Source organism: Lactuca virosa, chromosome 8 (assembly GCF_052849685.1).
Source record: "Lactuca virosa cultivar CGN04683 chromosome 8, Lactuca_virosa_CGN04683_v6, whole genome shotgun sequence".
In the NCBI taxonomy this organism is placed as follows: Eukaryota; Viridiplantae; Streptophyta; class Magnoliopsida; order Asterales; family Asteraceae; genus Lactuca; species Lactuca virosa.
This window is the reverse complement of record NC_136433.1, coordinates 3,993,291-4,001,753: the sequence shown is the minus strand read 5'-3', so window position 1 is coordinate 4,001,753 and position 8,463 is coordinate 3,993,291. Positions and strand designations below refer to the sequence as shown.

General features: G+C 41.2%; 1 long non-coding RNA gene across 1 annotated transcript; it reads right to left on the bottom strand.

The window, feature by feature from the left end:
* Positions 1 to 1,674: 1,674 nt before the first annotated feature.
* On the bottom strand, positions 1,675 to 3,726 carry LOC145133315 (uncharacterized). Its single transcript, XR_013718530.1, has 3 exons — positions 3,078 to 3,726; positions 2,577 to 2,675; positions 1,675 to 1,834 (listed from the first exon to the last, which is right to left on the bottom strand). It is a non-coding gene; the product is annotated as an uncharacterized LOC145133315 (long non-coding RNA).
* Positions 3,727 to 8,463: the final 4,737 nt, after the last annotated feature.

The following is an 8,463-nucleotide window of genomic DNA, read 5'->3' as shown; positions in this document are numbered from 1 at the left end:
GGAGATGGGTACTCGTTTTACTTCCAGATTTTGGAAGCGGTTTCACGAGGAGATGGGTACTCGTCTCCACTTCAGCACCGCTTTCCATCCCCAGACGGACGGGCAGAGTGAGAGGACGATTCAGACTCTTGAGGACATGCTGCGCATGCGTGTTAGATTTCGATGGCAGTTGGGATACGTATCTTCCGTTAGCGGAATTTTCGTATAACAACAGTTACCATGCCAGTATAGACCGACCTCCCTTTGAGATGCTCTATGGGAGGAAGTGTAGGACCCCAATCTTTTGGAGTGAGTTCGGTCAGAGAGTTATGGGGAGTACGGAGGTAGTACTCAAGACCACCGAGCGGATCCAATAGGTCCGGAGCAGGCTCCAGACTACTCAGAGTGAGCAAAAAAGCTACGCCGATAAGCGGCGTTCAGACTTGGAGTTCCAGGTGGGCGATATGGTCCTCCTGAAGGTGTCACCCTGGAAGGGTGTTATCAGGTTCCGGAAGCGGGGCAAGTTGGGCCCCAGGTTCATAGGTCCGTTTAGGGTGTTGGCCCGGGTGGGTCGGGTTGCTTACCGATTAGATCTTCTAGCAGAGCTCATTTAGATCCACAACACTTTCCATATTTCTCAGTTGCGGAAGTGCTTAGTGGATGATTCAGCAGTGGTACCCCTTGAGGATATTCAGGTTGATGACAGCCTGAACTACATCGATAGACCAATGACGATTTTAGATCGCAAGACGAAGGAGTTGAGGAACAAGAGGGTGGAGTTAGTTAAGGTGCAGTGACAGTACCGCAAAGGTTCAGAGTGGACATGGGAGCCCGAGGAGGAGATGAGGGAGCACTACCCGGAGTTGTTTACGGAAGTAGCAGACTTCGAGAACAAAGTCTAAGACAAGTGGGGGAAAATTGTAACGTCCCGTTCCCGGTATGTATTTAATTTATTAAAGTATTCATTTTGTAAGAGCTACTCGACGAGTTGGTAGGCCTAACTCGTCGAGTAGATGCCAACTTGGCCGCTGGATTTAAATGGTCTACACGACGAGTCAGAACCTGGACTCGACGACTAGGTCAATCAGGGGGAAACCCTAATCTTCAGGGTTTGCACCTTATTTAAGCATCATATATGGCCTCCACCCCAGCCTCCATCACCTCCAAACCCTATTATCGAAACCCTAATCCACCTTGAGTGATTTGGAGCTTGTTCTTGCCATTTTTGAGTGTTGTTGTGTATTTTGAAGCTTGTGGAAGGAGAAGAAGATAGAAGGTTCAAAGGGGAAGAAGTAGATCCAAGAGCTACACTTCATTCACTGCATTTTCTGGTAATAAAGCCTCAAACTTGATCATTCCCTTCTTAGATCTATTTATGACCTCTTTTAAGGGTTTTTGGTCCAAGATTTGCTAACTTGTGGGTAAGGTTTGACCCATGAGTTGTCCTTCCAGATCTAGTACCTTGTGAGGCTATGAGGACATAAAGGTGCAAACTTTATGCCCTTAGAGTTCTCATGCAAGTGCTAATGAAGTATTTATGGCCTTTTGAGCCCAAAAGGGACATGAATGGAAGCAAGCTTGAGACTTTCAGTGATCATCTGATGGCTAGACCTTAGATCTAGGTTTGCATGAGTGGATTTGAGATTCTAAGGCTTTTTGGACAAGATTCATGTCCTAATGTAACATCCAGAAAAATCAAGCCAATTTAAAACCTTTTAAATTTTTCAAAAACCAATAATTATTACAAATTTGTTTTCAAAATAGTTTCATATCAGAGTATCCCAGAAATCATAAGTTCCAAAAACACGAGGATGTGTACGGTCACGCCTTCGCCTTGCCGAGACATCTGAAGCACCTGAAACAATAAAATGAAACCGTAAGCACAAAGCTTAGTGAGTTCCCCCAAAATACCCATACATACACCAATACACATATAATCACAAGCATCATACTATGTGTCCAGTCAACCATCGGTTGGAATACCCCAGACCCTCAGCCATCAGGTTGGAATGCCAACATACTATGGGTCCAGTCATCCTCGGGATGGTATACCCTCGGCCCACAACCATCGGGTTGGAATGCCCACATACTACGAGTCCAATCATCCTCGGGATGGAATACTCACGGCCCACAACCATCGGGTTGGAATGCCCACATACTACGAGTCCAATCATCCTCGGAATGGAATACTCACGGCCCACAACCATCGGGTTGGAATGCCCACATACTACGAGTCTAATCATCCTCGAGATGGAATACTCACGACCCATAACCATCGGGGTGGAATGCCCAAGTCTGTTGGCTTTCGCACAAAGCAGATAAGCCTCAACGACCAATCAAACATGTGCACATATAACAGATAGTTACACAACAGTCTATAGACAGACGAACCGATCTAACAAATAGTAACAGCATAATAACATCCTATCTACCACGATACCGATCTAACAGATCATAATAACATAATATTATCTTATCTACCAGGATACTGATCTAACAGATCATACGATACTCAAGCATATAACATATCAGGATAACAATCTAAAAAGGGCCGGCCTTGGTGCCTTAAACCCTTGAGTATAGTGAGGAAAACTCACCTGAATCTAGGAATTCAAGTCTTGCATGCAAGACTCTATAAGTGAATAAGCCAACACGAACCACCCTCTTGATCCTTGTCTTTTGACCATCTAATTATCCTATAAAACCAAATGTATATAAGAATACGTAATCTAAATATTATGACATATCAACCCTTTTTGGTTAATTAACTAACTCAATTAACCCAACTAGAAATATTAAGTCATGCTAAATTAAGTGAAAAAGTCCACTAAGTTAATTTCTAACTAATGGTCATCTTATTCTCTTTTAATTCATAATATATATATATATATATATATATATATATATATATATATATATATATATATATATATATAACTTGTGAAATCGGATCCCATTTAAGCCCACAACATAACAACTCTTGATGAATTGGCCCAAAACATAGAAGTCCAATTACTCTAGCCCACTAGAAACCAATTATACATTCAGTATCTTTTACCCTAGATGAGAGTCAAAATACATAAAAGTCAAAGATGTACCTTTTCTACATTCACGTCACAGCCTCTCCATAGGAACCCAAAATCTTGCATCCTCCATAGCTAAATGAAGAAGCTACAGCCAAGAACCTATACGTTTGAGGCCATTATCTTTCCTAAACTTGGAGATTTAATAAACACAGTGAGGCACACACACATTTGCCGGAACAACATTCCTTCTCAACAGATTGAGGTCTCCGGAATCCGCCTTTCTCACCCTCGCTGGTCTCTTCTCTGTTTCTACATCTTCTCTCTCAATTCTAAATCCCCTATCTCTTATCTTGTTGATGTGGAGAAGCCATAGGAGCCGAGTCACCAGATACATTCTACATATCTCTCATCGGAGGCCTAGACCCATTTTCTCTCACTATCCCCTTTCCCTGTCACCACCGGAGATCATCCATGGGTCATCCATCCCCACCGTGGACTATATTCACCTTCATGTTCCCTCTCTCAACTAATTGATGTCGCTGGGAATCTGCATCGGCATCACAACATTTCGATGGGATAGATTTCGATCCCACATTCCCTCGCTTCACTCTCTTTTGCGGCGGGCATAATAAGGACCTCCCCATACCCTAGTGATCCATACGAGAGTATTTATATGTAAGAAATTGGATGGGAATCTAATATGCTTTTCAGAAGGTTAGGCCATGGAGTGGGAAAACGACATACAGGTCGTGCTCGTCGACTACAGATGAACAACACAAACTGATTTCTTGTTTTGACGCAACTAGTCCCTCGGATTTCGGAAGTTTACAAGTCATACCCAAAAACACTTCATTTAAACGTCAATTAACCCCTACACATAATATTCCATGTTATTTTCATTATTATTATTATTATTATTATTATTATTATTATTAACCTTAATAATGTGTTTGATCAATCCTTTAATTTAATAAATCTCATTTATTAAATTAACCCAACTTGTCTATTTTCGACTTTAAACGTCTTTTACTTATTAACTCCACTTATTTTCACCTTACGAGTTATCTTTGAATGAAATCATTATTTCAATTATTTAATAACCCTAATTTGAAATAGATAGATAGAACACAGGATGTTACAACACTCCCCCACTTAAAATTGATTTCGTCCTCGAAATCACTCCTTACTATCACTCACAACCAAAACACACTTGAGGAATGCACTGCATATAAACGACCTCCCCGAATAATGAAAACCAAATAGAAATTGCCAACCCGAAGAAAACAGTCCATGATCCCATGCGGGGACCCAAACCTCATACATCAAGCTTAGGAATCGAATTGGTCTGACTCCTTGACAGACCATCCATTCTAACCATCGATGATGTCATTTCCTTTATCCCTTAAACTGACTACTCAACCTTGCGAACCTTAGGTTCCTACTAGAAAACAGAATCACAGATCATACGCTGCTTCCGACAATACTTCACTTGACAAAGGAGATCAGACATTCTTTCAAGAGGAAGCTCATTCAAATGACCAATTCCTCAGGGATATAATGAGTAACTGAAGATCAACCGTGAGATGAGCCCTTTTTGCGCTGACGGACAACGCTTCCTTTAACTCCTGGACCAACATAAATATATCAACCAGCTTACAAGCACGAACACTCATACCTGGACCAATCAACCTCAGGCTGGAATACCAGGCATGTCTACGGTGGGTCTAGTCATCCTTATGATGGAATACCCTCGCATCATGCACATGTTTGGCCCAATAAACCCTCGGGTTGGAATACCAAACACACCAGGTCCAATCAATCATAGGGTCTGGTCATTCTCGGGATGGAATACCCTAGATTGGAACATCAATGCACACAAATCGGGTCTAAACTCTAGGAGACAGCAGAGCCACAACCGTTGTGGCAAATGCGGCAAGTTGCACGATGGGGTGTGCAAGGCAGGGAGTTCCTGCTGCTTCAAGTGCGGCCGAATTGGGCATATGAGCAGGGCTTGTACAGCTACTACCACCACCACGACAACATCTGATCTGATTTGCTTCCATTGCAATCAGAGGGGACACAAGAATTTTCAATGTCCGAGTCTAGCAGCAGCAGGGCAGGTAGTGGCACCTGCTCCTACCACTTTGAGGATTATAGACGTCCGTCAGGGCCGGGCAGAGGCGCTAACGGCGAAGTGCACCATCTTGAGCACTGCCTACCACCTTCAAACCGACGACCAAAGTGAGCGAACCATTCAACGCTTGAAGATGTGCTCCGAGCCTGTGTGATCGATTTTGGCAAATCATGGGATACCCACTTTCCCTTAATTGAGTTCTCGTATAATAACAACTATCACACGAGCATTAAGGTTGCTCCTTTCGAGGCCTTGTATGGCAGAAAATGCAGATCACCTCTTTGTTGGGCTGAGGTGGGAGACACCCAGTTGGCAAGAGGGCAAACACCAAACAACTCTCTTACAGGACCAGAGATTATTCGGGAAACGACGGAGAAAATAGTTCAAATCAAGGCACGACTTCAAGCATCGCGAGACCGACAAAAGAGCTATGCAGATAAACGACGAAAGCCTCTGGAATCAAGTCGGAGATCGGGTGCTCTTGAAGGTCTCTCCATGGAAAGGGATGATCCGTTTTGGGATACAAGGAAAACAAAACCCGCGGTACATCGGGCCATTCGAGATTCTTGCTCGGATTGGTCCGGTGGCTTATAAGCTGCAGCTACCTGCGGAGCTCAGAAACGTACACCCCGTGTTCCACGTGTCGAATCTGAAAAAGTGCTTATCACATGAAACCCTCGTTGTTCCTTTGGATGAGTTTGAAGTAAACGAGATTCTCATGTTCGTCGAAGAGCCCGTTGAGATAATGGACAGGGAAGTGAAGCGTACAAAACAAAGCCACATTCCGATTGTGAAGGTTCGATGGAACGCAAAGCACGGACCGGAATTCACATGGGAACGTGAAGACCAAATGATGCAAAAGTACCATCACCTTTTCTCTAGATCCTAGGAATAACTTTCAAAAGAAATTCGGGACGAAATTCCCTCTAACGGGGGGATGATGTCACAACTAGCATTTTTGGCTAGGAAATTCTATCTATGTATGGTCAACTCTTGATGTATCTTGTAACTCTAAGATTGATGTCATACATTTTATTCATTCAAAAACAACTATTCAAATAAAAAACTCACTCGTGAAGCCCTAAACCTAGTTCAATGCACTATGTTCACTCTACTTTGGGTTGTAACCCTAATTTCCTAGTTCAAACTCTTTTTGGGCCAGGAATCATTTATTGGGCCTAATGGGCCAATAAACCCATAACCTAATTATTTTGGATTAAGAATACACATTTTGGCCCTAATTGGACCCACATTCACCAAGTAATTGATTTTAGGCCACAAAACTCTTCATGGGCCTTAATGGGCCGTAAACACTATTGTAGACATAATTGGGCCGAAAAACCATTGTTTATACCACTTTTGGGCCGAAAACTCGTATATGGGCCCAATGGGCAGAAAGCTTTCTCATTGGGCTATAAGATCTCGATTTTTATTCAAGCCCAAACATTCTCTTCTCTTTTCCTCCTCTCATTCTCGAAAATATAAATAAAATAAAAAAAGAAAGGGAAAAGATTGTGGGAATTAATATCTTGACACCTCAATATTACATGTTGGATATCCATGGCATTCTCATATCTCCATGCAACATCTTGTCTCTCTTTCTCTCTCTCTCTCTCTCTCTCTCTCTCTCTCTCTCTCTCTCTCTCTTCTCTTCTCTCTTCTTATTCACGGCTAAAGCCACCTCCCTACCACCATCCTCACTTCATCCACAATTCAAACATCAAAAATTCTCTCTAGAACTCTCAAGAAAATCTCATTTTCCCTCTCCAAATTCATGTGTGCTTGTGTGAGAGTCCAAGGATACTTCATCAAGGTTCATCATTTTGAATCTCCTAGAATTCGAAGATCTCATCAACGAAGTAAGCTAGGCCGAAACATCTCCTTCACTCCACCAAAACCGATCCATCACCCCAAAGTGAGTGCATACCCCCTATTTTCGGTTTTTACTATGTTTTGGGGGAGGATACAAGTTGCTTTGTGTTAGATCTATGTGTTTATGTATGTTTATGTGTGTTTTCTATGTTATATGTGGTGATTATGTGATGAAACTTCATAAATCTCGAAAACTCTACCAAAACTTGGTGATGTTTGTAAACTAACACACATTATACAACTTACTATGAAGTGAAGGAGTAAACATGTTGTGGAACACTAGAAAACTAAACAAAACCGTTTAAGGGGCCATTCTTGACAAATAAACAAAAAGGTGAAGCCTTTAGGACATTCACGGTTTTTCAAGGACTTAAAGAGTCATTTTTATATAAAAAAATGGGTCTTAAAGGTATTTATGGTTTTAAAAGGGCCAAAAGTGTTAATTTTCACAAAATGGGCTTAAAGTTGGGCCTTCACGGTTTCATTGGCTAAATTTGTAAACTTTTGACTTTTGGGGGTTAAATTTTTATTTTAAACAAATTTGAGCCAAAAATGTAAATTTTCGGTTAAATGGGCTGAAAATGTAAATTTTACTAAACTTGGGCCGAAAAGGTTAAATTTCTATACATTTGGGCCGAAAATGTTTATTCTAACAAAAGTGGGCTAAAATGTTATTTTAATAAAAATAAGCCCTTAAATGTAAACTTTTGGTCTTAATGGACCTAAAGTGTCATTTTTACCAAAAATGTGTCTTAATTGTAAATTTTCGGCTTAATGGGCAAAAAATATCATCATTACAAAAAGTTGGCCTTTTATGTCTTTTTGGTAAACAATTGAGCTAAAACAAACAACGTAATAACAAACGAACTAAATACGTCATTTTCACTTTTATTGGGCCTGGAATATACCTTACATGTTTATTGGGCCTTAGTGGTCCATTTACATGCTTATTGGGTCTGGAATATACATTACATGTTTATTGGGCCTTTGTGGTCCATTTACATGCTTATTGGGCCTGGAATATACATTACATGTTTAATATTGGGCCTTTGTGGTCCATTTACATGCTTATTGGGCATTGTAAACATAAAACATACACGGAAACATTATTTACTGCGTTACATAGTGTGATACAATATTCACGTAAACATAGTTAAGGTTCTTGTGAGACATGTTCTTTCATTCGTACCTACCTAGTGTACAACCTTTAGTCCTGTAGTTATAACCAGAGTCTCCTGGAGGGAGAGCAAGAGAGTTTGTGTATAGATCTATATGGGGTTGACATCCCCGCACCTGAGTTGTTCTCTACAGCTAGACTAGGCCAGTCTAGGGTGACAAATGTCTTACCTTAAACAAGTCGACGCCTGAAAAACGTCATGACAGACAATTTCGTCATATCAAGCATGATTATAACGACTCACATAGAAATTAACTCCGCTGTAAATTTTACGG